This window comes from Oryctolagus cuniculus, chromosome 15, assembly GCF_051225735.1.
Source record: "Oryctolagus cuniculus isolate XC-2025 breed Fujian yellow rabbit chromosome 15, ASM5122573v1, whole genome shotgun sequence".
NCBI lineage: Eukaryota > Metazoa > Chordata > Mammalia > Lagomorpha > Leporidae > Oryctolagus > Oryctolagus cuniculus.
In genome coordinates, this window is record NC_142881.1 from 9633914 (window position 1) to 9661538 (window position 27625).

Sequence of the window (27625 nt, forward strand, 5' to 3'; positions counted from 1 at the left end):
CAGATGAGGAAGACAGAAACAGGCCTCTGCCAGACCTGCAGCCCTGCCCCGCTCCCCGAGAGCCAGCAGAGCTGAGGCAGGGCTCCCGCAGCCTTTCATTCCCGACAAGCAGCGCCGTGCCATTGCCTCTGTCAGCGACCCAGAGGCGAGGGATGGTACTTTCTCCGTCGTTCGGAAATGTTGGTCTCATTTCTGCAGCGTCGGCAGACAAGCATCCTGTGCCACATGAGGGGAGGTTTTAAAGGCTTCTCTCGTGGGAGAGGTTGTGGATGCCTCGATGGTCTCCAAGTATGTGATCCTAAGGGATGGATGATGGGTAACAGACCTCTCCTAGGCAAAGGGCTTTGGTTTGTGCGCCAAGTGGTGGAAGGCCAGGCAGAGGTGGGCCAGAAGGGGTCAGAGTCAGACTGACAAGGGTTCTAGTTCAGATCCCCTCCTTCCTGCTTCCTAGGACAAGCTTTCTCCAAGCCTCGACTTCCTCATTTGTAAGATGGAGACAATTATAATAGCTACCTCTTATTATTTCCATGTGGATTAATAAGAAAATGCACAAAAAGTTGGATACAGTAGCCAACAGATCTCCTCAAGGTATCAGGGTCAGTATTATCCATAGCTTTCAGGAGTGCGTTTCTTTTTTCTTAAAGATTTATTTATTTGGGGGCCGGCACTGTGGTGCAGTGGGTTAACGCCCTGGCCTAAAGCGTCGGCATCCCATATGGGCGCCGGTTCGAGACCCAGCTGTTTCTCTTCTGATCCAGCTCTCTGCTATAGCCTGGGAAAGCAGGAGAGGATGGCCCAAGTCCTTGGGCCCCTGCACCCGCACGGCAGACCCAGAAGACACTCCTGGCTCCTGGCTTTGGATCAGCGCAGCTCCAGCTGTTGCAGCCAATTGGGGAGTGAACCATCGGATGGAAGACATCTCTCTCTCTCTGCCTTCCTGCTTTCTCTGTGTAACTCTGACTTTCAAATAAATAAATAAATATTTTTTTAAAAAAGATTTATCTATTTATTTGAAAATTAGAGTTACAGAGTGAGAGGAAGTGACAGAAAGAGATCCTCTATCTACTGTTTTACTCCCTAGATGGCCACAGCAACCAGTACCAGGCCAGGCCAAAGCCAGGAGCCGTGAGTTTCACCCAGATCTCCCACATAGGTAGCAGGGGCCCAAACACTTGGACCATATTCTGCTTTCTACAGGCCATCAGCAGGGAGTTGGTTCAGAAGTGGAGCGACCGGGACTTGAGTCAGCACCCATAAGGGATGGCGGTGTCACAGGTGCCTTACCTGCCGGGCCACGGTGTCAGCCGCGGGAGTGCATCTCTGCTCACCTCATCCCACTGGCTTCTGTTCTCACTTTCTTGACTTGCTCTTCCTTTTATTCCGAGACCAGCATCTAAAACAGAAGGGCAGGCGACTCCACTGTGGAAGAAACAAGCAGTTCCCAGAGGAAGGCAGGTGCAGAGCCTGCTCCAGAAAAGCCAACCCCTCTCTTGGTGGTGGCAACTCCGGAGACTCAGGTGGTGCGGGTGGTGTCCGTAGCCTCAGTTCACCCGAGGCACCCAGGAGGTGGGTGCCAGAGTCGATCTTCTGCAGAACGAGCTTCGGGTCCTTGGGTCTCTGTTGTTCGGAAGCTTGCTGGCGGCCACACGCGTGTCTGTGGCAGAACCGGCCATCCTCGGAGATAAAGACCAAAGTGGCAGTGTGCAAGGCTTTTGTCGGGACTACAGATGCCAGACAGGAGCTGCTCCAATCCAGCATTTCCGATCCCGACGAGAGCTGTCACTCAGCGCTCTCTTTCGCCTCTGGTAATGGGAGCTCTGTGGTCTAACATCCAAGTTTCTGCAACTGGCACTTGGGTGTAGTACCTGGCTTTGTGCATGCAAAGAAGATGTGTTCATCTCTTCTCGTTAGATTCTCTTTTCCAGTGGGATAACTGGTGTCTAGGATATAAGCCACCTTCTAGAGTCTGAAGAAGACGTATCTGGTGCAACCAGGTTAGCAGAGTTACAGAGAAGGAGAGACAGAGATAGTGAAGATAGTGATAGACATACGTACGCACTCGCACACACACACACACACACACACACGCACACAGAGTAAGCGAGCAAGCGAGCACTCTTCATCCACTGGTTCACTTCCTCAAGTGTCCACTGGGCCAGGCCAATACCAGGAACCATGACAGACAGCTTTGTCTGGGTCTCCCACATGGGTGGCAGAAACCCAAGCACTTGAGCCATTCTCTGCTGCTTTCTCAGGTGCATTAGCAGGGAACTGGATCAGAAGTGGAGCAGCCGAGACCTGAACTGGAGCTCCTATGAAATGCTGGCATTGCAGGCCACAACTTAACCCGCTACGCCACAATGCTAGCCCTGAGGTTACTGTTTCTTCTTTCTCTTTTTCTTTTTTTTTAATATTTATTTTTACTTATTTGAAAGGCAGATTCAGAGAGAAAAGGAGAAATAGAGAGAGATCTTCCATCGGCTGGGTCATTCCCCAAATGGTCACAACAGCCGGGGCTGGGCCAGGCCAGGCTGAAGCCAGGAGCTTCTTCCAGGTTTCCCACGTGGGTGCAGGAGCCCAAGGACTCGGGCCATCTCCTGCTGCTGCTTTCCCAGGGGCAGTTAGCAGGGAGCTGGCTCGGAAGCAGAGCAGCTGGGTCTTGAACTGGTGGCCATATGGAATGCAGCATCAGAAGCAGCAGCTTAACCTGCTACAGCACAGTGCCAGCCCTGCCTTCCCCCAGACGCACAGGACCTCTGTCAGAGGCTCCCAGTCATGTTGCCAGCACCTGCAAAATGCAACTGGCACCGCCCAGGCACGAAGCAGGCAGGCGCTTCGCTGAGCCTCACCTGCAGGTGACCTGTAGAAACAGTAGAAGTGACTCTTGTTTTACAAGAAAGTAAAAGGCAGGGGGGTGTGGTGCAGAGATCAGCCCTAGAGCTATGCGCGACTCACTGCAGTGCCCTGGGGTCGCGGGCAGGGTGGAGGTGGAGCCCCTCCGCCTGAGATGTGTCTGAATCCCGGCTTCTCGCTGGTGTTCGTTAGTCCTGTGTTTCCACGCTGCTTTATTCGTTTGCTTTTTCTTTTCCAGAGATTCATAAGGTGAACCAAAAGGAGCAATTGACAGCGATTGTGATTCTACCACCTCAGATTAACAGGCTGACACATATGCATCTACAGTCTCTCTCTCCTCTTGCCCTCTTTAACAAATCATGGCATTGCTGTTAAAAATGTGAAATATGCTCACTATTAAACAAAAACCCACACACCCACTGCACAACAGAGCAAAGATGAAAGTTAAAATAATACGTGAATTCTCATCTTCTAGAAACAATATTCTTATATAAAGTAAACATCATTTCTTCCATTATATACATATAGAAGTATTGATAGACATGTTAGGCAAATAGAAATAGTTTACAAAGCTGGATTTCCTCTGTCCGTAACCTTTTAAGACAAGTAGTTTGCTTTTATTTAAGCTCGTTGTTTTAATATTTTGCAAGAGGGAAATCTGAGCAGCAGCAGAAGATTCTGTTGGACCGCAGAATTCTTTGTACCTTGTGAAAGTTACTTACTGTAAGAACTCTTGAACTAAAAAATTACATTTTCTAGTTCGTGGAAAAAAAAATCTATGGCTCATGTAAGTAGAAATTCCCAGTGATATCAGTCCTAAGTGACATTGAGGTTATTGGTTTTTTCCTTCTTAACCTCCCCCCCGCACCCATTTCTCTTGCTCAGTTTTCTTGAGTTTGGTTTGTGCTGAGTCCAGCTTTCTCCTTGTGATGGCAAACCCCACGTTTACATCATACTCAAAAAAAAAAAAAGATTTTGGAAGTGCTAAGAGATGGAGATTATTGCACTGCTTGGTGCAGTCTTAGACAATATTTTCTGACCTCTTGCTCTGAAAGACGAGACCCTCATTCTTCTTCCTAGCCTCTTTTCACTGGACACCACTTTTCTGTAAATTCCTGTGTTTAGGTCATGCAGATTTCTCAGAGTCACGTGTGGTACACTCTCCAGAGTTTAGTGCTCACCACTGTGAGCCATGGGTGTCCTCCCAGAGGTCACTACCTTGATTTATCAAATGCTAGGATTCTGTTGTCACACAGCTTTCTCAGAAAGTTTGCACTATTGCTCTACGCGCAGGGGCTTTTCATGTTTGAGATGTTGCATTTCTACCAGATGGTTTCTAAGGTGGATAAAAACTTCCTGGAACACAGTTTGTTTGCTGCAGTCATTTCTCGTGGTGCCAGTGTCTTCTGGAATTACATACGCCTTAGGAGAATCCTAGGCCAACGGGATCCTCCCCCTACGTCCTCCTTCTGCCCGCCTTACTCTTACAGGTGCTTTTGTCTTGACCTTGATGCTTGAACAATTATTCCTGTGTGTGTTTTAAGTTAGTAACGAGGATTTGTTTTCATTTCGAGCGTTGTTGTGGTGTGGTTATTTGTGTTGCTTGGGACACCTGCATCCTCGGGACACCTGCATCCCATGCCACAGCGCCCGGCTTTGAGCCCAGCTCTGCTCCCAGTGCCAGCTTCACGCTAATGTGCAGCCTTGGAGGCATCAGACGATGGCTCGATAACTTGGGTAGACTTAGACTGAATCCAGGCTCCTGGTTTCAGCCTGGCCCAGCCCTGGCTGTTGAAGGTGTTTGGAGAGTGAACCTGCAGATGGACGACTGATCAATCGATTGATTTTCTCTTTTTCTCTCTCTTTCTGCTCTTCAAGTAAAATGAAAATAAATTTCTCTCGAATGTTCTGTGTTCTTCCAGCCTGTGGGTTTGGGTCTTCATTCTGAGGCGTTCTCTCCTGCTGCACATCTAAGTGCATCTTGATTCTCAGTTGCATTCTCCATTATAGGAGTCCAATTATTTTTTAAAGGTTTATTTTATTTATTTGAAAGAGTTACAGAAAGAGGTAGAGCCAGAGAGAGAGAGGGAGGGAGAGGTCTTCCATCTGCTGGCTCACTCCCCAAATGACCACAATGACCAGAGCCGAGCTGATCCAAAGCCAGGAGCCAGGAGCTTCTTCCAGGTCTCCCACATGGATGGAGGGGACCAAGCACCTTCCACTGTCTTCCTGTGCCATAGCAGAGAGCTGGATTGGAAGAGGAGCAGCTGGGGCACGAACCAGCACCCATGTGGGATGCCGGTGCTGTAGGAGGAGGCTTAGCCCACTGCGCCCCAGCGCCGGCCCCAAGGCTTTGATTATTTTTTTCTGGCAGTATCCAGAGTTTCCCTCGCAGGTTCAGAGCAGGGCCAGCCAAGGACTTGATGAAAATGTATATGCAAGCAAGGGCACCTCCATATTGGTTTCTGTAATTGCTTCCCTCAAATTTTAGATTCCTGGGCCACCCAAGATTCTATCTTCTAACACATCAAACCAATTAGTCTGTAGCTTTCTGCTTGAATTCTTGCCACTCAGCTCTGTATTGACTGGGGAGTGCCCCCAAGAAAAAGTTCTACAAAAGTCTCACCCAATGCACCTCGCATCTGTAAGGGCCAAATCCCCTCCTGTTCTCCCTCCCCTTAGCTGGTCTCTAGCATCTTTATTTATTTATTTATTTATTTGACAGGCAGAGTGGACAGTGAGAGAGAGAGACAGAGAGAAAGGTCTTCCTTTGCCATTGGTTCACCCTCCAATGGCCGCTGTGGCTGGCACACCGCGCTGATCCGATGGCAGGAGCCAGGTACTTCTCCTGGTCTCTCATGGGGTGCAGGACCCAAGGACTTGCTCCATCCTCCACTGCACTCCCTGGCCACAGCAGAGAGCTGGCCTGGAAGGGGGGCAACCGGGACAGAATCCGGTGCCCCGACCCGGACTAGAACCTGGTGTGCCGGCACCGCAAGGCGGGGGATTAGCCTAGTGAGCCGCGGCGCCGGCCTCTCTAGCATCTTTAAATAGTTGGATCACTTCCACCGATTTTGTCCTGAGTTCTCCCTGTACAAGCTGCTGCTAGGACTGAACCCTGTTTTGACTTTAAGTCATGCCTGTTAGGCCTCAGAGGCTCCTTGGTCCACTCTCCTCATTTTGTTTCCTTAGGCCCAAGTCTCATGTTTGCCTCACTTTGCTGGTTTAACGTGCTGTCTTAGGGTCTTTGCTTTTTGAAAAATTTGAATTTGAATTTTAAGAGCAATACAGCCACTGAGAGGGCGTCTTCCGTACTTGGATGCTCTTGACAAGAAAATAAGTCCTCCCTGGCAGTGCGGTTGAGTCCTTTCTGGCTTCCTGTCCCTCAAAGTCGGTGCTCAGGGGATGACGCTGTGGAAATGGGAAAAACTCCCTCCCGATACCCTGGTATCCCACTTGGCAGCAGTTTGAGTCCTGGCTGCTCTACTTCTGAGCCAGCTGCCCGCTAATGGCCTGGGAAAAGCAGTAGAAGATGACCCAAGTGCTTCTGCACCCACCTGGGAGACCCAGATGAAGCTCCTGGCTCCTGGCTTTGGCCTTGGCCCAGCACTGATGGTTATAGCCACCTGGGGAGTGAAGCAGCAGATGGAAGATCTGTCTCTCCCTCTTTCTCTGTAACTCTGCCTTTCAAATAAATAAATAAATAAATAAATCTTTTTTTCAAAAATGCCATTGCTCAAAGTTGTGCTTTCAAGAGTTCCTACTTTTTAGAATAATTGTACCCATTTAGACTCCCTTTGTTCAAGCAAACGGCACAAAGTCTGTCTCAAGTTGCTTTAGCACAGATAGGAAACTTACTATCATGAGTTTGTGTAAAAGTTTGTGGATGTGTCATTTCACATGCCCAGGAGCCAGGAGCGCAGACGATGCCCTCGGGAAGCAGCCCACTCTCCACCTCCCACTACCCTTTCTGTAGAGGGCGAGCTCTGTGCTCAGGGCGTTCTTGCCCAGCGGTGGCAGGATGACCACCCGAGCCTCACTTTGGTGCGAGTGCTGATGCAGTAGGAGCAACTGGACCTCTCTGCAAGAGTCATTGGCCTTCACTGGCTCGGATAGCAACATCACAACGTCTGCAGACCGATCACCCCGCAGGGAAAATGTGGTGCTGCGTGGGCTTGCCAGGCCTGAGTCAGTGGCCTCCTCTGGATGCCCGGCTGGAGCTGTCTCCACCGGGGCACCTGCGTTCATGGTGCAGGAGAAGTCCTGATGCTGTGCAAGTGTCAGCAGAAGGGAGGTCGTGGACCCGGGAAGGCGCTAGAACAACAATTGTTTGCTGTGACAGACAAATGCACTGATTGGTTGGTCTAGTCCAGGTGTCAAAAATCAAGGTTCCTGGGTGCCATCAGCTTTTCTGCTCACTGGTTGAGCTTCAGGGCCGTAGGGACCACCCTGGAGGAATCAGCCTGGGTCCCCTCTGCAGATACTCCAAGATATTCACAAGGTACTGGGAGACCCCCGAGGCCCATTTGCCATGGACTGAACCATTCCAGGTTTATTTGCGATAAAATGTGTTTAAATTGTATAAAGTAAAAAAAAAAAAAAAAAAAAACTTATGAACATTATGACTAAACATCCATTTTAAACCATTTAATATCCCTAGTAAAAGGTACAGTGTTAGGGCATGTGGAGGCTACTAACAGCGGGCTCAGGTCATTCCTTAACTTGTCCTTGGTTCTTAAAAACACAAGTGAGACTCGACTCTGGTGTGTGTTGCTGTAAAGCTTTAATCCTTAAAGCACTATGCAATGGGATGGCCTGAGAACCCTACCTGGAATTCGTTTTCAGTAAGCCAGACAAAACCAGAAAGGACTTCCCCGGGCTCCTCTGCTATAGAGCATGAAAAAGAATTATTCTGTGGCTCAAAGCAAAGCCAGTCGGGTATATTCTGTCTTTGGGCACTGAACTTTATTTATAGCCCCTGCTTCCTGTCACTTCTCGGGTTATCTGGGAAGCTTTCAGGCCAATGTGCAGGCTGCCTAGTTTCCCTCAACTGATGCGAGCACCACTGTGTCCTAAGCCTGGGCTTTGGTGTCCTGGCAGATAAAGAGGTTATCATCGGGACAGTCTCACATCTCACAGATGCCTCACCCCAGCGGGGCGCACAGAGGCCAGGGCTCAATTCGATACTGTTAGGATTAAGAACCAGCACGGGGCCTTCCGAGGCATTTTTTCTTTAGTGTGTAACTCATATTTTCTGGCATATATCAGGATATTCTTTACACACACACACACACACACACACATAAATAAGATTTACTTATTTTGGAAGTCAGAGTTAGAGGGAGACTGAGATCTTCTGTCTGCTGAATCACTCCCCAGGTGGCCACAACAGCCAGCACTGGGCCAGGCTGAAGCCAGGAGCCAGAGCTTCTTCCTGGTCTCCCACACGGGTACAGAGGCCCAAGCACTTGGGCCATCCTCCACTGCTTTCCCAGGCACATTTGCAAGGATCTGGATCAGAGGTGGAGCAGCCAGGACTTGAACCGGCGTCCATATGGGATGCCTGCGTTGCAGGTGGCAGCTTAATCCGTTACGCCACAGAGCCAGCCCCCCATTTTTAACTGCACACAGCCTCTACCCCAGAGGCCAGGAAGAAAACCAACGATGAATTCTTGCTTTCACAAGCCTTAGTAGGAGGGTCTCAGTCGGGGTAGGGGATGGGGGCACCCTCAGAGTAGAAGAGGTGCAGACCCGGGAATGGCTCTGCGTGCTGCGACATTCTCTGTCTTCTGAATACTCGCTGTGCTCCATCTGATTTAAAGATGAATCCCTAGCGCTTGGAAGAGCTAGGAACCTGGAGGAGGAAGGCTTAAAGCACCCTCTTGCAAGCCCCCCAGAGCCAAGGGCTTGCACAAGCTTGCGGGTGACCGGGTCTGATGGCGTTGGCCCGCCGTGGTGGGAGACCCAGGGGTCAGCTGGGTCTCCGCATGGTTTCCACCTGAGGACTACACCATTCGACACGTGAGCCGCTTGTGTACAGGAAAGCTCTGGGTAGGGCAGCCCGCCCTGTGGGACTGCAAGGACCTGGCTCTCCTTAAGGCGAGGTTGCTTTGCCAAGGGCCATTGTTGCCGCCCTGGTGAAAACCCAGAGGCCACCGTGTCGTTGCAAGGTTGCCCAGCCTGCTGGTGACCTCCCCTCGGCCCTCGCTCCCTCAGGAAGCAGCGCTGCCTCCTGTGCTTGTCCTGCAGGGCCCTGGCGTCTGAGCAGCCGCCCTCCAGCCGCAGCTGGGCCCTGTTCCTCCTCCTCCCCCGCGCAGCTGCCCCTGGGAGAAGGGGCTGGCTCTCTCCCCTGCTCTTGCCCTGCTGACCCCTGTGCCTGGCACTATTTCCTTTCTCTCTCTCCTAGCCTCCAGCTTATCTTTAAGCTCAGTGAGCACCTCCAGGGGGTCTCCCTGACACACCCCTGCCTGAAATGTGAGTCCCTGGATGGCCTCCCAGAGCCATCTCCAGCCCCATCCTTGGGGCCAACTGTGCCTGATGTTACCCCCTGGATGCCCAGTAAACATCTGATGGATGGACCCAAGCACAGCTACAGTCCCTCCCCAGGTGGGCCTGGGGGCCGGGAGTTGGGGGGAGGGGGAGGGTTGTGAATTGCTTGTTTCCTTGTCACAGCATTTTTTTTCTGAAAGTGACGTCATTTCCGAATGTGGGGTCTCTGGGTTTTAATACCCTTCAGTGCCTGTCATTTGACGGAGGCTGCCCCTGATCTGCGTCGGTCACAGCTATCAGAGAACGCCAGGCCCAGGGTGGTTTCCTCGGACTTGGAGCAGAGGAGGCAAACGAAGGTGTTCCCAGTTTCCTCCGGGATCTGAACTACGCTTGGTTAGAAATAGTGTGGATATATTTCCTCCTAGTTCCATTTTTTTTCTTAGCACATCTTGTCTGGAAGAAGTGGGAGGTGAAGCTTAGAAAACTGTCCCTTGAAATGTCTATTAACTGCAAACTAGTGTGCAAGGAAGATGCACGCCCCAAGCACTCACAGCTTGGTTATCACACATATGGGATGCATTTTACTTGAGTCGAAAAGTTTCTGAAGCAAAGAATCCCATAAATACACAAACTGCTTTATTTGGTTCTCCAACTCAATTCGAAAGTGCTACAGGGAGTTTAATGTAGAAAACACTGGCGTCTGAAGACCACACCTACATTTTTATTATTGTTGGCGTATTGATGGAAACATGCAGCGTACGTGATTGATTTACTTCCGTGCTGTTTTGCTGAGCTCATGTTTAAGGCCTGATTTCGGTTCAAGGCTGAGTTGCGTCTTTGGAATCTCACTGGCAAGATTTTTTACAATGTCACATAGGTCCATTTTTATGGCTATTTCTGAAAGTAGCAGACCTGTTCTTGGAATGCGCTTTTCATGGAGGGGGGTGTGAAAACCGGTGCAGACGAGTGGATTCTCAGGGAGACTGTACCTGGGAGGTGCCTTTCGCTCCTCTCCCTGTGGCCCGTAGCATCGCCACCTCGTCGGGGTCGTGAACACCTGTGACTCTCCGATATCCTTGCGGCCACAGAACGCACTACGCATCCCAAATGTAAACCGGATCTCGGAGCATCCCAGGTTGGGTTGGCAGTCATGGGCTTGTGCGAAGTTTATGCTGCTCACACACTTTGTGCTGTGTCTTCGCCAACACCAGAGCAAAATGCAGTCAGAGAGAAGATAAGATCCTGGCCAGCTGAGTGGAAAACACGTCATAAAATGAGCATCGCCCACTCAGCCCAGATCTCCCTTCACCAGCTCTGAGCCACCTCTGACGTGACCCGAGGTCCCCAGGGGAAATGCCTTGGACTCACGTCAAGTGAAGAAAGTGTTGCAGCAGAGTTGGGTCGTGAGGATCCCTGGTATCGAAAGAAGCCCTTTGTGGTGAGGAGGGGAGTGGGGAGGACTTGGGACTCAGGCGTCGGCTTAATGCCCAGCCGGTTCCCTGCCCCTGTCTTGCAGCACAGTCCACCCAGGCTGCAGGATCCAGAGACCACGTAACCCCAGCAGTTTCCCTCGTGGGTCCTTGGGAGTGGGCAGCATATCCGAGTGGCTGGGCCGCCCCTTCTGAGCTTCACGCTGTTGTCAGCTTGGGGGGTTATTAGGTGACACTGAGTGCAGAGCAAATAGATGCCCTGCGGGAAGGAAGGACCCCATTCCACGCCCGCGGGCAGTGTATTCGTCCATTTTCCATTGCTAAAACATAGCCTCTGAGGCCGGATAGCGGATAAAGAAAAGAGGTTTATTACAAGTCCAAAACACATGGCATCAAGTATCCTCTGATCTGGTGAGGGACCCCACAGTGGACGGCTTCATGGCAGGTGCAAGAGAGAATCACCTGGCAAGATGGGTGATCTTCTATAACCATTCCCTTGTGATAACTAATGGGGGGGGGGCAGCCCTGTGGCACAGTGGGTCAAGCCTCCACCTGTGATGCTAATAACCCATATATGTGCCAGTTTGTGTCCTGGCTGCTCCACTTCCTATCCAGCTGCCTGCTATTGTGCCTGGGAAAGCAGCAGAAGATGGCCCGCATGACAGACCCAAATGAAGCTCCTGGCTTTGACTTGGCCATTGCAGCCATTTATGCAGTGAACCAGTAGATGGAAGATTCTCTCTCCTCCCGCCCCATCTCCCCTCCCTCCCACTCTGTGTCTCTGCCTTTCAACTAAATAATTAATCTTAGAAAGAAAGCGAGCCAGCTAACCAGAGTCCCCTGAGAACCACCCGTCTTTTCAGAGGGCAGCACCCTGGTGGCTTCCCACCCCACCTCTTAGGGGTCCACAGCCTCCCCCTCACCACCCGGGGACCAAGCCTCCAGTACATGAACCCTTGGGGACTCATGAACCACGTTGAGACCAGAGCAGGGAGCCCTCCTGGGAAGAAGCAGCTGCCCTGGGTGTCGGGTCCTAAGGAGCAGCAGCACTAAGAGAAAAGTCTCCTGCTTTCAAATGTCCCTGCGCGCTCCGACAGGTGCCGTGTTGGCGTTGATGTGCATGGACGCTGGTCTTTCGATGTGTCCCACACTCCATCTCCGCCCTAGAGTTGGAGCTGCTGGTTTTTGGGCACCACACGAAGCAGCTGACATGCTGTGGGGAAGAATACGTCTGAGAGACTCGCCCTGTTCATGTGTGTGCAGGTGTCAAGGCGGGCACTGAGACAGAATTGTCCGTACTTCTCCAGTTGTTCTGTTTCCTCTCCCAGCTCCCCCAGCCTCACGCCCATTCCCTCCGTGCTTGCCAATTATTGAATGTGGGATGGCGTCACTGAACGTAAACCATCCAGGAGACTTTTTGTGATAGTGGGAAAATGATCTGTTTCACTTATTCCCAAATGTGTTTTGTTTCCTATACATAGTTGGGAAATGAAGTATTTAGGAAGAGATGAAATGGGAAAACAAAGCAGTCATAACAGAGGTTCTGAGAGGCGTCAGGTAGCGAGTGAGGGGCCCTGTGAAGTTGACACGGATCCAGGACAGTTTCCTGAGTGCTGGAATCCGTGCTGGTCCTTCCAGTGGGGCTGAATGATGCGGGGGGGTAGGATCTGGAAGATGCAGAGACTGGACAGGTGGCCACAGGAAGTACTGTGTGGTCCTGGACATCTGAGTAGACGCCTTGGCTACAAAGGCTAGGAGAGAAGAGGAGAAACAGCACTCGGTTCATCCAAAAGTTTGAAGTAAAATCTTTTACCTCTAGACTTTTTCTTCCCTTTCTGTTATGTTACTATTCCACACACACACACACACCCCTCCCCCTTTTCTGATTTCCTACTATGCTTCTGTTTCTGGAATTTACCTTGGGTTAGAAACCTGTTGGCGCCATGTCCCTGGTAGGATCTGGCGTGGTACTCAGCCAGCTAATTCCCAAGATTGGGTTTCCTGGTGACTGTTGTGAACTGAGATCACCATCTCTGTGAACTATGGTGAAAAGGGTTGGAGAAAAAAAAAAGTACTTCAAGATATACGAGGCCATGGGGCCGGCGCTGTGGCATAGTGGGTTAACTCCCTGGCCTGAAGCACCGACATCCCATATGGGCACCGGTTCAAGACCCGGCTGCTCCATTTCCAATCCAGCTCTCTGCTATGGCCTGGGAAAGCAGTAGAAGATGGCCCAAGTCCTTGGGCCCCTGCACCCACGTGGGAGACCGGACGAAGCTCCTGGCTCCTGGCTTCAGAACGGCGCAGCTCCAGCCATTGCAGCCAATTGGGGAGTAAATCTTTGAAAAAAAAAAATATACGGGGCCAAACCAAAGTGAATGTGGTGTCTACATATTGTTCTTCCAATTACTGTTTACGGGGAAAATGATGGTTTTGTAAAAAAGAAACATACTCAGATGGAGGACTTGATTTGGGCCCATGGAATAATTCATTTCCTGGAGACAGCTTAGTTATCAAGAAAGTGTGAACTGGGGGGATGCAGTCACGCTCTGCGCATGCTCAGGGCTGTAATGATAGAGCACACGCAGCCACAGCACCGCATTTCCCGCATTGCTATGCAAATCGTCGCTGCCGCTAAATTAATAGTTGTCATTTGTTGTGTTTCCTGACTCCTCTTATCCCTTTCATTTTGGTATCAGAGATTAAGCAAAAAGGCATACTTCTAGTATCAGTCAACTTTTGACGGCATGTGTTTTCACTGTTTTTGGCCAAGCTCTAGTTCATTGACACAGACTTAATGGAAAGAAATGATAGTACTATTAAAAAAATAATTAGGGACTTAAAATAGCAGGGCACGTTCTTAACCACTGTGGTTACGCTGGAGACGGGTTATGATTAGAACCTTACGTGTAACTGTGAATTATCTTTCTGCTGCTGGGGGAGGATCACACGCTGCTTCTGGAAGATGCTTTTCCATTTTAAAATTGTTTGTGGCTGGAGATGACATTAAAGGTAATTTTGCTGTGGCATGCACTAATAAGCTAGTTCAGCGGCTCATCGGTGATTCCCAAGGTGGGTGGGGAGGCTGAACTGCCCATCAGAGCCAGCAGGGGGTGTTTTCAATGCACACCCTTCCTCTGGGAATATGACCTAAAGATAACGCACGGAGGGGAATGGTCTCCCTACTTCTTGCTAGTGTGGACTTCTGCAACGGTTGGATAACATTCTGTAGCCATTTAGGGGATAAAAGAGGGTTGAGAATCGCTGGCTTGAGTTAACTTTACAGCTGTGACTTAACCCTCAAGTCTTGTAAGATCAGCTACTGGTCATTGAATATTGTTCCTGTATGGCAGGTACTTTCCTGGGCACTCACACGCGTGGTGCCCAATCTAAATGTAGCCCTTACTGTACAGCCGCGGGAGTCGGGACTCAGCAGTTTACGTGGTCCGGAGCCACGTGCAGGGGGAGGGGGGAAGTTCAGTGAAGTCAGACTAAATGGAAAGGCCCCTGTCCAGTCACACTGGGTCGTGGTCCTGTAACGTTAAGTTCCAGGCCTCAGGCCAGCATAAGACCCACGGGAGAAGGGCGGATGTCTCAGTCCAGGGTGTCCGACTGGAAAAGACTCAGATCCCAGACCAAGGCAGTGGGCAGGGGGCATTTCCTCCTGATGACCGAAGGATCCTGCTTTTTGTACTATTCAGGCCTTTGTGGGATGGGTGAAGCCCACCGTGTTGAGGGAGGTTGACCAGCTGTATTTATTATACCAAGTCAGATATTTATCTCATCCAAAATCAACTTTGCAGATACATCCTGTTAATGTGTAAACCAATAACTGGGCACCCTGTGGCCCAGGCAAGTTGGTCTGTAAAATTCACCACCACCACGTCAGGAGAGCTGAGTGAAACGATGGACGGATGACACTTGGTCATATGTCTGGCCAAGCCCTGCCTCGCTGTCAGTTTCTGGCCTTTTCAGTTAGGCGAGCCGTTCAACCTCTAGCTCCTGACCCCTGTTTTGGGAGGAAGAAGGAAGAGTTCCTATCCTTATGAACCCTTGGCCATCCAGTGTCCCCACATCTTTACATGGTCCCGGTGAAATTGGTGAAGGAGGGAGCATGCTGAAAGTGTTGCAGTTTGAGCAAAATAAACAAACAAACAAAAAGAAAGTGTTGCAGTGGCAGGAAGCTGTGATGGCCCCTCCCCCGTGGTGTGTGCCTGTTGGGGTGGGGTCCGTGGTGGAGTCCGCAGGGCGCACGCTGTTCCTGGGCGCCTCACACGACAGCGCTGGTGTGCATCTTGGAGCTGAAACGATTTCAATATGTTGGTAATCATTCAGTAATTTTCAATTTCCACAAAGGTCTAGTTTTTTAAAATTTTGGAGTTTTTTTTAATTATTTTTAAGATTTCAAGTAATGTACTCAATAGAGCAAACTAGCTCTATGGTCTTATCCACACCGTTTAAAAGTGAGCGTGTTTTTTTTCTGCCAAGTTCTTTAGAATAAATCCTCAACAGCAAAAATTGAGTCCTGAATGCCTCTGTGTTTCCCGGGTCCCTGCATTCACACATCTTTGCTCAGTCCCTGTACATGTACTCTTTATGAAATGGAAATGAGACAAAAAGGCGTGGATTCTGACGGCTTGCCAAGGCGCTTTGTGCCCCTTTGGATGTGTCTATGTGTGGTGGTTCTGCATTCATGCAGAAATGCTTATTACTAAAAACAAGAGGAACCCCCCAAACAATGCATGCAGAAGCCTGTCTCTTAGTACAACAATATACCTCATCTATAGCCCAAGGCTTCTCTTTCTGTTATGAAAGCCAAGATGGTACCTCTGCTCTTCTGCTTGTTTGTATAAAACTGGGCACTGCTTAAAGTGGGTGGATCTGCCACACCTGTCTGTCTGATGGGTCCTTGGAATACAGAAACACTCAAGTCATCCAGGTCTGCAAAGCTATCAAGGCACTGGGAACAAGCCTCTGCCTCAGATTCTATCATTCATAAAATGGGACGGTTGATATTTATCTGGTCTACTTTTAGGGAAGTTTTGAGAATAAGTGGAAGTAAGAGGTATGGAGAAACATACAAAAAATAGTCTCCAAGGTGGTTATTCCATGTGGTCTTTGTAATATGGGATTGGGTGCTTTTTAATGGGGCTGAGTGAGGAGTAGCTTTTTAAACAGGCATTGGTCTGACATCTCTTCCACGGCCCCGGTGTAGGTGACGGTCACAACCCATGGGGCAACCCTGATTCCTAAAGCCTCTGAACTCCAAGTTCAGCCCTCCACGAACGTGTTCCTCCGACTAGGAATGGGACAGCAACAGCAGTGGCTCCCTGTGCCTGGGGTGTGGCCAGGACAGGGAGGGAGAGGGACCCCGCCCCCAGCCCTCCACATCTCCACCCCTTGCTCCCCTCATAAAACCAGTGAGATTGCAGTGAGTGAAAACAGGTCGTTAGTGGCCGACTTGAATTCTGCTGTAATTTTTTGTGTGTGTTTTAAAAACGTCGACAGCATAGCTGCTTGAACTCTTACTGGAAATCGCTACTTGCGGTACAGCTGACTGAAGAATCTGACCCAGCACCGCGGAGGGGAACGGCTGCCATAGGGCGCTCAGTAGAGCGGTTTGGTTGGAGAGATCAAACCCTCATGTGTAGAGTTGCCTGCTCCTTTAAGAGACCCAAGTGTCCCTGGAGTTTCAGCGAGAACCTCCACTTCCTCCGTGATGTGGGCGCAGTGCTGGGAACAGGGGCGACATCTGGAAACACCCAGCCTGCAGGTGCTCAGGGAATGGAAGTTAACCTTACCGTGTGCAGTGAGCTGGGCTCGGTAACCCCAAAGCATCTCTGAGCACCAAGTGTGCGTCGTGCACCCTGCCTGCCTGTCAAGGGAAAGTGGAAAAGTTTTAGGCGTAGCCACAGCCTCCGCATGGAAGGGGAAGACAGATCCATGCCAAGGACTCCCACTCTGGCTGAGTGTGGATCGAAGCTGCATGCAAGGGACACAGAAGGTCCCATGAGAGCAGGACTGGCAGGGGAGGGCAGCCCGTGTTTGCACTGAGCCAAAGTGGACACTGTTGTGCAGCTTTGTAGTCTGGAAAGAAAGAAACACACAGTCCCTGCCATTCTACCTTCACACACAAAACGGCACAGAGAGAGTTGTGTTTGTTTTGTCTTGTTTTTTGTAAGTCAGGTTTGGCTGCTGGGAACACACAGCCGTTTCTTGGTGCCTTCCAAAGGAGCAAAAGAAAATTACAAGGGTGTGAGCTGTAGTGATTACAAAGAAGCTGAGACATGAGCCTATCAAATGCATATGTTTCCTGGCCAGATAGAATCCATTTCAGCCTCTATTGCACAAACAAACGCTACCAGGCGGCAGTGGCGTAGACAGGGCATGCCAGCGGGCAGCTGGCGGGAGGGCCGCCACAGAGCTCGGCTCCTTTCTTGCTTTAATAGTTGGTGCCCGAATAAAAGGACTAACTTTCTTTCCTTGTGTCTGTAACAATGAAGTGAGTGACTCAAGGGCTCCCCTCCTGGGTGCTGCCCGCCCACTGGAGGGTGGCATTCTCTCGCCTTTTATTGTCTGCCTGGGCTTGGCCGTGACCTGGGAGCCCGGGAGCCAGCCTGGAGCATTGGTTTGTTGAGTGGCTGCCTCAGGCGCAGGCTGCATTTGGACAGAAGCCAGCCCCTTGTCTCTCCTCCAAGGCTGGGGAAGACCTTCCGCCATCGCAGCCCCGCATGGATGAAAAGACTGGAACGCTGGCTCGCAGGCAGCACCGAGCTGAGGGGTACTTGCTGGCGTCTGGTCCAGACATAATGATGTTTGTGCAAGCTGTTCACTCAGGCGCTGTGTGGTGAATGAGCCAACGCCAACACAATCGGACAGTCTTGGTCCTGGAACCGGGTCAGGACTGGCCAGCCCCAAATGTGGACGAGCACTGTTGCAACACAGGGACAAATAGCATGAGCTGTATGACAGCCCCGTACCCATCTCAGCTGCCATGGGAAAAGGATTTTTTTTTTTTTTTTTTTTTTGGATAGGCAGAATGGACAGTGAGACAGAGAGAGACAGAGAGAAAGGTCTTCCTTTTGCCGCTGGTTCACCCTCCAATGGCCGCCGCGGCCAGCGCACCGCGCTGATCCGATGGCAGGAGCCAGGCACTTCTCCCAGTCTCCCATGGGGTGCAGGGCCCAAGCACTTGGGCCATCCTCCACTGCACTCCCGGGCCACAGCAGAGAGCTGGCCTGGAAGAGGGGCAACAGGGACAGAATCTGGCGCCCCGACCGGGACTAGAACGCGATGTGCCGGTGCCGCAAGGCAGAGGGTTAGCCTAGCGAGCCGCAGCGCCGGCTGGGAAAAGGACTTGCATGGTGTCAGTGCCAAGTCTGTGGTAACATTCTAGAAGCTTTCTGTGAGTTATTGGATCCGAGTCCCCCAACAATAGAGGAAGTGGGCATTATTACTGTCCTATTTCGCAGTGGAAGTGACGTTCACAGGTTAGGAAAGCTGCTGAGGGTCACTGCGTTCATGAGAGTAGCAGCAGAGAAGCAGGGGCCACATGCAACCTTGCCAGGCTGACGTCATTTTCACGTGCACTTCTGCAGGCCAGGGCCAGGCTTGTTCATCGTGCTTCTTCTGTGTTTAGCCCAGTGTCAGCTCTCCATGAGTATTTGGGAAGTGTCCCGCCACAGAGCCGTGCGTGTGGGTGGGATCTTACATCAAGCGTAGTACAGACGGGGCACCAGGACTCTCTGGGTGGGGATGCTGGAATCCCGTAGAAGAGATGTCCACTAGCAGTTTTTGATCTTCTGCTCCAGGGAGGTACCATGGTGACAGCCCCAGTGCGAGCCGAGCAGGGTCCCTGGTGCAAAGGCCCCCTTCACGTGGGAGGTGCCTGGAATACACGGAGGAGAGTCCTCCCCAGCAGGTCTCTACAAAACTCAGTGTTGCTGCCCTTAGCAACTGTCCCTGCTCCAGCTCTTGGCCAGGTGTCCTGTGAAGGGCAGACGCTGTGGTTTAGGGTAGATCAGCTCTCTTGCTTCGGGGTGTGGAAGCTGGGGTCCAGGCGATGGCAGTGGCTTACGTTAGAGCACCCCAATCCAGAGCTACCTCCTGCACCCCCAGATCTGCAGTCCATCCTTCCCTGCTGAGCACTCAAGTGCAAGGTGCCCTCTTGGCAAGACCCGGCCTCTCAAGGCCTTGTGATGACCGAGGTCTTTCAGGAGAACACTCAATCTCCCTGACCACAGTGGCCATTAGCCAACCTGCCGAGGACTCGCTCCATGCCAGGACCGCTCAAGGTGCCTTCCAAGCCTTATCTCACATAATCCTGGCAGAAACACTGTAGGAGAAGCAATATGAGCTGTCACAATTTTGCAAAAGGAGAAAACGAATGCTCAGGGACTTGCCCCTGCTGGATCCAAGGGAGGGTCTGTGTCAGGAGGTTCTCCAGTCTAAGGGCTGCTTCTCTCTAAATGTGGCAACAGATGCCACAGTGATGTGGCCACCTTTTCTGGCAGTCTTGCATTTCTCCTGGTTACAATGTACCCTTCTTACTCTTGGGAAGCAAGCTTGGAAGAGGGTGGGACCAGAGATCCTGTTTGTTATTTAAGCAACAGTTTCAGTGATGACTTCAATATGAACCTTATCAGTGTCAAACCAGAGTTTACCAACACTTTACTCACTTATAAACAGGCTCCCACACACTTACTCTGGTGCTTACACAAAGAAACACATGTAAACATGTCAAAACGTTTCTGGTGGGCAATTAATTTCTTTCCTTTGGGAAAATATTCCATTGATGATAATAATGAGGCAATGCATATTTTGGAGATAAATAATTATCAAAACAGGGAGCTTTGGTCTCGTTGAGAAATGCTTAGCGCTTAGCAATTGTCCTTTAATGTCTGCATACTTAAGAGATCTGTTTTTCAGCATCTCCATGAGGAGTGTGCTCAGGAATTTGAGAAGGAAGAAAGGGCACCAGGCATGAGGCTCTGGGGTTTATTTGGAAATGCAGTAACATCTGGGGAACTGGAGACTTTTTTATAAAGTTCTTTGATTTCTGTATTGGACCACACCACGCTTCCTACCTGTCTCTCTGGCCACTTGCAGCTTCCTGCCTTGCCCTTTCTAGTTTCTCTCTCTTTCCTCCCTCTCCCCTTTCTGAGCAGGAAACGTAGACAGGGAAGGAGGCTGGTTCTGAGGGAGAGAACACGGTTTTGGGGGTTTGGGGACGTCGTGCTGTCGATAGATGCGGCATTCCCATCTGAGCATCCTCCCTGTCTGCCCCGTCCCCTTGCAGGAGGGAGCCCTGTGTCATTCGGCTTCTGCTTCTCCCACTACACTGAGACAATGGCATTCCTCGGTGGAATGCCACACAGCATTTTGGATACGTGTTTCAAGAATGACGCCAACAAGTTCAAATCCGTGACTATCGGCTGTAAAGGATACAAACGGATCATCCTCTTTGAAAACCTTCTCTCTCTGGTCTCCCAAGGAAAGCCATTCAGATGGTTACTAGTTTGCTCTTGCCTTTTGAAGCATGCCCATGGGACTCGATTCGGCCACTGAGATGGGAGTGGCAGAGCAAAACACAGCAGCGTGATCAGCGGCCATCTCGTCATCCCTCTGCGATGGCAAGCGGTGGCATTTTAGCAGGTGACGACTCCATCCGCTGGGTGATGTGTGCAGGCTCGGATGGGCCTGGATGTCCCTCTGTGAGAATCCCCTCCCGGGTGAGAGGTGCCGGTGCGGTTCCTGTCCATTCGAGAGTCCCAGCCCCCGTGAACTTCTAAGCAAGAAGTGATCTTCGAGATCCTGCCACGCGGTGCCGCCTCAGCACGTTTTCTGACTTACGCGCAGTGATCCTGGTGCAGTTTTGTCTCTGCCTCTTACTAATCAGGCAAGCTGTGTTAATCCAATCATTCCCTGGAAGTCTGAAGGAGAGGGGGACAGTGGTGATAACCTCAGCCTATTTCCCCTCAGCTGTGTGCTTTCTCGAAGTGGAAGCAAGGCAGTGCTTGTGGACGAGCGGTCGAGCGGTCAAGCGCTCTGGACGTGGCTGGCGGTGCCACCACTGGCTCGTGATTCCTGGCTGTGAAGTCGCTCTCAGGCCAGCCCCTGCCTGGCTGTGGGGATGGGTGGTCCGAGGGTTGGGTAGATGGTGCACAACTTCTGGCCGGTTCAAGGGTGATGACATCCCACTGGGTAGAAGAACCTGTTCCTGAACTTGGGCATGAGAGGTTACGCACCTGCCATGAACGGTGCAACCCGCGGACAGGCTTCCTTTTCTAAACAGGAGCTGTTCGTCTTCCCCTCCATGCGCAAAGCACCCAGAAAACTTCACTGAAGCTTCGTAAAATGACACTGAAGGAAACATGGAGGCTGCCCAATCTGGGGATGCTCTTGACCCCCTTTGCTAAGTTGGCCCAGTGTTTTCCTCTTTGTCTAGACTCCAGCGCCAGGAATCTATCACTCTGGCTACTTCTGGTCAGTGCGGGGGGCAAGGAAGAATTTGCCAGCTTCCAAAGATCTGTCTTTCCTAACAGATAGATTCCCTTTCTTGGACCTATCTCTGCAACTGTCTATTTAAATCAATCTTCCGGAGGGGGCGGGGAGCGAAGCCTGGCCTTTTAATTGTCATGTGCATTTTTCTTTTACATGTAACATCCTTTCAGTTTTCGTGCACTTGGCATTGCGCATGCAGAGTCGCCCAGTTCTCCCTTGATTGCCTCTTCCCTCCTTCCTACCCCCCGCCCCGTCTTCCCACTCCTGCTCCTGCCTCACCACCCTTCTCTGCTGATCTCGGCCTTCTTTGAGGAGGCTGTCCGCTGGACATCTTCCAAAGCGGGACACGGTGGCGAGTCCCATAGAGAGGACGGGCTTCTCTTCAGACTGCCCGTTTGAACAAGCTTCACCAGGACAGGTTGCCTGGCGAGCAGGGGCCAGGGTGCTGGGCTGTAGTGAACTCCCTCCCAAGTTGGCCACAGCACAGGAAGAGACCCCGGCCCTGCCCGGAGCAGCCCCCCACCCTGCCCAGGAGTTCAGCTTATCTTGAAGAAGATTAGAGGACCTCTGGCTCAGGGCTGGCTGGCTTTCTGTGCCAAAAGGCCTGGCAGATCAAAGTCCACATTACTTCACATGGCCAGCGGCCTATCTCCTGCCTGTCCTATGACCACTGACCTCTCAATTAAGGTTTTAACAGCAATTCCTCTTGGGGAGGAAAGCGCTCGAGGCTGGCGGACAGTTTACACTGCCAGACCTCCGGCTCTGACCCCGCTGGCTGTGCGGCCCAGCCTGACAGCTCGCCGTGCAATTAGGCGATCATTTTCCATTCCCTTATAATCAGAAAAATGTGATTTTTTTTAAACCCAACATATCTCCAAGTGTCCCAAAGCGTTCTCTTTTTCAGATCTAATGAGGTGACAGCGGAATTCGTCAGAGGAATATGACTTTATCAATTCTAATGCTAACACTCCTCCCGACTCCAGAGGGCTGCGGCTTGTCCAAGGAGACACTGATAAACCAGAGCTCTGAGTGAGGGCTGTGGCCTTGCACATTCTTCTGCTCTCTGGGAGGCAGCCCCTCACCCCTGCACCATTGCAGCCTCACTGGAGTTCCATTTGACACATGGCCTGCTAGTGTGTGAGTTTTGCGTTGATTTAATTGAATGCAAAAAAAATTGTTTTGTGCCCTAGCACTGGAAAATCCCCTGAAAGATGTGGCTCCTTCAGACAGATGTTCTAAAGCAGTGGACTATGAATGCATCATTTTTTTTTTTAAGTAGGAGATGAATTCTTTTCACTGAATGTCTGTGCCTGTTACCACGGAAGATACCATAGACGCATATAGCACGTCTCGCCTCTTGAGACGCTTGCGCTGTAATTAGGGAGATAACGATACTAGGAGAGTGATTAATTAAGTGTTAGGCTATTGCAGTAGACCACAGCTAGGCTCTGAGTCAGAGGGACCTGGGTTCTAATCCCAGTTTTGCTCATCATTGTCTGTGCACTTTCGGAAGGTGTGGAAGTCCCTGAGTCCCAGTTTCTCTGTGATCTTGGGAGAAGCACCCTCGCCCTGGGTCACAGGGCGGCCGTGAGGATCAAGTGACATAATGAACGCAAGTGCGCAGCTCGGGGAATCACACGCAGCTCTTCCCCAGTGACTGCCCAGTGCTGCTGTGCTAAGCGTTATCAAGAAGATTCTGGAAAGTGCGTGGTGAAAGAATTCCCCGAGGACAGGCGGGCAGCGGGCCGCAGGAACAGGCTGAGCAGAGAGGAGCCACTTGCTGGCCACTTGTGGGAGGCCACTCGCCGAGTCGCTCGTTCCTTCTCCGCTTGCACAACTTGCTGAGAATGACTGAGGGCGCCACGGAGCTGGTTGCTGTTTTTGTTACAGACGAGGGTCAGTTGTCATTTCCATCGCAAAATCCATGCGTCATGGGTCTGAAGCTTGGAATTTCAAATGACACGGGGCTTAAACTCTACTTAAGGCTTCTGATTTAAGACCGACTCAGAAGACAAGAGTTCATGAGTCCCGCATGGCAAGCTGACACCGTGGCGTGCTTTTTGGCATCAGTTACCTTTGAAAAGGACTTCTCGATCTGGCTTTGCACAACCTTGTCAGTGACAAACAGCTTTAAACAAAGAATTCTACAACATCAACACTTGGAAGAAGTAAGTAACCAGCCGCACCGGCGTTCCTGCGGAAGAATGACTGGCGTCTCGGGAGAGTTCCACGCTCAGGCATGTGAGTGAAGCCTTCTCACAGTGGCTGCCTCGTACGCTTTACATGGCTCTTAAAGACAAACACGCATGAGACACAGCATCGGTCAGACGTTCGTCTCTCGGCTCGTGCATCCAAGATGTACTAAGACTAAATTCACATGTGTTTGTAGATCGATGCTAAGGCATTGTATTTGAAAACAACAAGATCAGATCCGATAGAAAATATCTCATGGATAGGATCAGCAAAGAGTTTTAAATTTTTTGTGCAAAAACAAACAAAAAATTGCTCTAATTTCAACTTGAACTGTGAAAATGCTCAGAAAATTTCCCAAGGAAGACTGAAAGAGTCTGAAACCCCTCCAGGAAATGCTTGATCTCTCTGTCTCTCCCCTTGTTAAAAATGTATTTTCTTTATTTAAAAGGCAGAGTAACACAAAGTTGGGGGGCGGGGAGGGGGGAGAGGAGGGGGGTGGAGAGAGAGAGAGATCGATCTTCCATCTGGTTGGTTCACTCCCCAAATGACTGCAACAATTAGGGCTGGGCCAGGCTGAAGCCAGGAGCCTTGAAATCCAGCTGGGTCTCCCATGGGTGGCAGGGGTCCAAGAACTCGGGCCATCATCCACTGCCTTCCCAGGCACAGCAGCAGGAAGCTGGATTGAAAGCAAAGCAGCTGGAACTCCAACTGATATGGGATGCCAGCATTGCAGGTGGCAGCTTAACCCACTGCACCCATCCCACACCAGGTTGAGCAGTTGCCACAGAGACTGGATAGCCCACAGAGCCTAAAACATCATGAGCCTGCCCGCTACACAGTTTGCCTGCCCATGTGTTAAGCTACTGCATTGTGAGGGTGTTTTGCGATGTAACAGTAAGTGTCTTATGGAGGCTGATCTAGTAGGGTTCTCCAGAGAAACAGAACCACTGAGAGACATCCAGACACAGAGGAGATTGATTCTACATAATTTGCTTAGATAATTATGGAGGCTGAGGAGTCTTCAGATCTGCAGTCTGCAAACTGGAGACCCAGAATTCTCAGTCCACAGCCCAGGAGTCCCAGTGATGGGGGTTGTGAGTTGCAGTCCAAGACCCGGAGAAGGCTGACGTTTCAGTGTGAGTCCAAGGCAGGAAGAAGCAGGAAGGCCCCAGCTCAAGGAAGGCGGGCAGGGGAGCTCCCTCTTACCCAGGGGAAGGTCAGTATTTGGTCCTGTCCAGGCCTGAAGACTGGTTGGATAAAGCCCATCCTCACTGCTTCACATTCTGCATTGAGGTGTTCATCTCATCCAGCAGTATCCGCACAGACACACTCAGAGTAATGGTTGCCTGAATATCCGGGCACCCTGTGGCCCAGTCGACACATAAAATCAGCCATCACGTTTGGCATCTGAACATGAGGTGTGAGGCAGGCAGTGTGCACAGTAGTTGGGACACTGACATCCCACATCAGAGAGCCTGGGTTCAAGTTATGGCTCTGCTTCAGATCCAGCTTCCTGCTAATGCACACCTGGGAAGGGAGCGGGCGATTGCTCAAGCATTCGGGTCCTTGCCACCCACACAGGATATCCATATTGAGTTCAGGGTTCCCGCCTTTGGCCTGGTCCGGCCCTGGCTGTGACAGGCATTCTAAGAGTGAACCATTATATGGATGATCTCTCTCTTTCAGTCCGTCTCTTTGTTGCTCTGCCTTTCAAATAAGTAAGCAAATCTGACTTGAAAGCGAATGTTACAGGGATAAAAACGTGAAATTGGTGACACTGGCCTTGCACTAGGAGGTGGGCAGAAGGCGGGAAGGACACTGTTAGCAAAGGCAGGAAAGGGGGTGCGGGGCCTGCTGTTGGAGGCAGGCCAGGCTGTGCAAGGCTGGAGTGACAGTCCAACAGGGGACCTCGCGAAGCACCTGTGAACGCACAGATCTGGCTGAGGACATCTCTAGACAGAGCACTGACTTCTCGTAGCTGTGCCTAATACGTCTGCGAAGTGAGAGATTCATGGAATAAGAAGCTACATAGCTAACAAGCAAAAGTTAGAGGCAATACAAAAGCCCCAGGACATACTTGATTAGGAAATAAGACAAACATACTCCCCACCCAGCCAGTAGAGAATCCTCCAGATCAAACAAGGCCTGGGGTTAAACATTCCATCCAGGGTGTGGCCCGAAGATCCTTTGTTAAGAGCTCAGAAAGCTTTCAACTGGTGCCTAATAGGTCCTCTCAGCCACACAGATGGGCTTCTAAGGATCCCAGCCCTGAAGCCCCCGGTAGGGAGGGCGCTGTCTCAGAAAGAACAACGGAGGCCTTTAAGCATAGACTCAATGCCACTCAGAGTCCAGGGAAAGCCACGAGTTTAAAGACATTGAACTGCTGGAAACCTCCCAGCTGGGGCCAAAATGAAAAACACCCTGGACCCCTAAGCTGCCATGGGTAGAACAGGCAGAGAAAGCTAGTCAATTGCAAACATAAACATAGAATCTTTTTGTAAAAGGTTTATTTTCATTTTAAGGCAGAGAGACAGATGGAGATCTCCATCTGCTGCTTCACTCCCCAAATACCCACAACAGCCAGGGCTGAGCCAGGCAGGAGCCAGGAGCCTGGGCTCCATCTGGGTCTCCCATGTGAGTGTCTGGGACCTAAGTCTGGGCCATTGTCTGCTGCCTCCCAGGGTGCACATTAGCAGTAGGCTGGATCAGAAGCGAAGGAGCTGGGACCTGAATCAGGCACGCCAGTGTGCACTGCAGGCCTCCCAAGAGGTGACCCAACCACAGTCCCAGACACCACCTCCACAGGTCATTCCTTATGGGAAATGAGTGTGGAGCCAGGAACCAAGGAGAACAAAGGAGCGGAAGTGTCCCCAGTCAAGGAACATTCCAGAATGCTGCAGTAGGGAGCCAGCAGTATGTGCCTGGCTGGACTGCAGAATGCCATTCTCGAGGGGATTTGTCTACCATAGCCATCCCCTCCATTTTGCTGGTGACGTTGTAATGTAGGGGCAGGCAACAGTCTCTTTAGTTGGGGGAGGGACGGTACCGAGGAACAGAATTGATGTCACCTCATTGGCATCCGCACTTACTGCATCAAGACCTTGACCTTTGACCCCTACACTGATGCTGTCACAGGATAAGACTCTGGGGTGAGGGATGAATGTATTTTGCATGTGGCAACAGTGAAAATAACTCTCCAGCCTCTGCAGTTGCAAGATGGAGCCTTGTTCACCACGCCCTCTACCCAGACTGGCCTGTGACTTGCTTGGCCAATAGACTTCGGCAGAAGGAATGGGAGGGAGTTTGCGGCATCTGCCTTGGCCGCTTTGGAACTCTGCTCCCACCACGTAACGTAAGGAAGCTCGCGCTGAATCCTGAAGGGTGAGAGTCCACAGGAAGACGGAGGCCCAGCCACCGCCCAGTCAAGGCCCTAGATGGTGGATTAGCCAAGGACCCTCCAGACCCAGCTGGCGCGTCCACTGCCAGAGGCCATGTGAATAAGCCCAGGTAAGGCCAGAAAATCGACCACCATGCCGACCTGCAGAGCAGCCCACTGAGGTTTAAAGCAGCTGTGTCTTGTGTGTTTTGTTGCACAGCAATAAATAACTGATACATTTCCCATGAACTGTTTTTACATTTGTATTCAACTGAAGGAAAGTGAAGCAGGGTAGAATGTTTGTTTTTTTTTCACCTGTGGAAAAGTAATTATTACATACAGGTTTTAATATAACCCTCGTCCTTCTGTTAAAATTGACCATAGTGTCATGTACCACACCCAGCTAAGTACAAATACAGGGTTATTAAAAGATATTTGGGGAGCCATCACTATGGCGCAGTGGGTTAAAGCCCTGGCCTTAAGCGCTGGCATCCCATATGGGTGCCAGTTCGAGACCAGGCTACTCCTCTTCTGATCCAGTTCTCTGCTATGGCCTGGGAAAGCAGTAGAAGATGGCCCAAGTCCTTGGATCCCTGCACCCGTGTGGGAGACCTGGAAGAAGCTCCTGGCTCCTGGCTTTGGATCGGTGCAGCTCTGCTGTTGTGGCCCTCTGGGGAGTAAACCAGTGAATGGAAGACCTCTCTCTCTGTCTCTGCCTCTCTCTGTAACTCTTTCAAATAAATGAAATAAATTTTTTTTAAAGAAAAGATATTTGGATCCA

At 50.9% G+C, this 27625-nt stretch overlaps 1 long non-coding RNA gene across 5 annotated transcripts in view; it reads left to right on the plus strand.

Annotated features, from left to right (window-relative positions):
• Nucleotides 1–27116, plus strand: part of LOC138845470 (uncharacterized) — a 47189-nt gene extending 20073 nt beyond the window's left edge. For 2 of the 5 annotated variants that reach the window (XR_016221498.1, XR_016221496.1), the window contains one exon: nt 759–967. This is a non-coding gene — a long non-coding RNA (uncharacterized LOC138845470). Of the gene's footprint in view, nt 1–758; nt 968–9259; nt 9411–20070; nt 20753–26668 lie in introns of those variants that run through there. The other 3 variants (XR_016221501.1, XR_016221502.1, XR_016221503.1) reach the window with 3 other exon arrangements.
• The last annotated feature ends 509 nt before the right edge of the window (nt 27117–27625 follow it).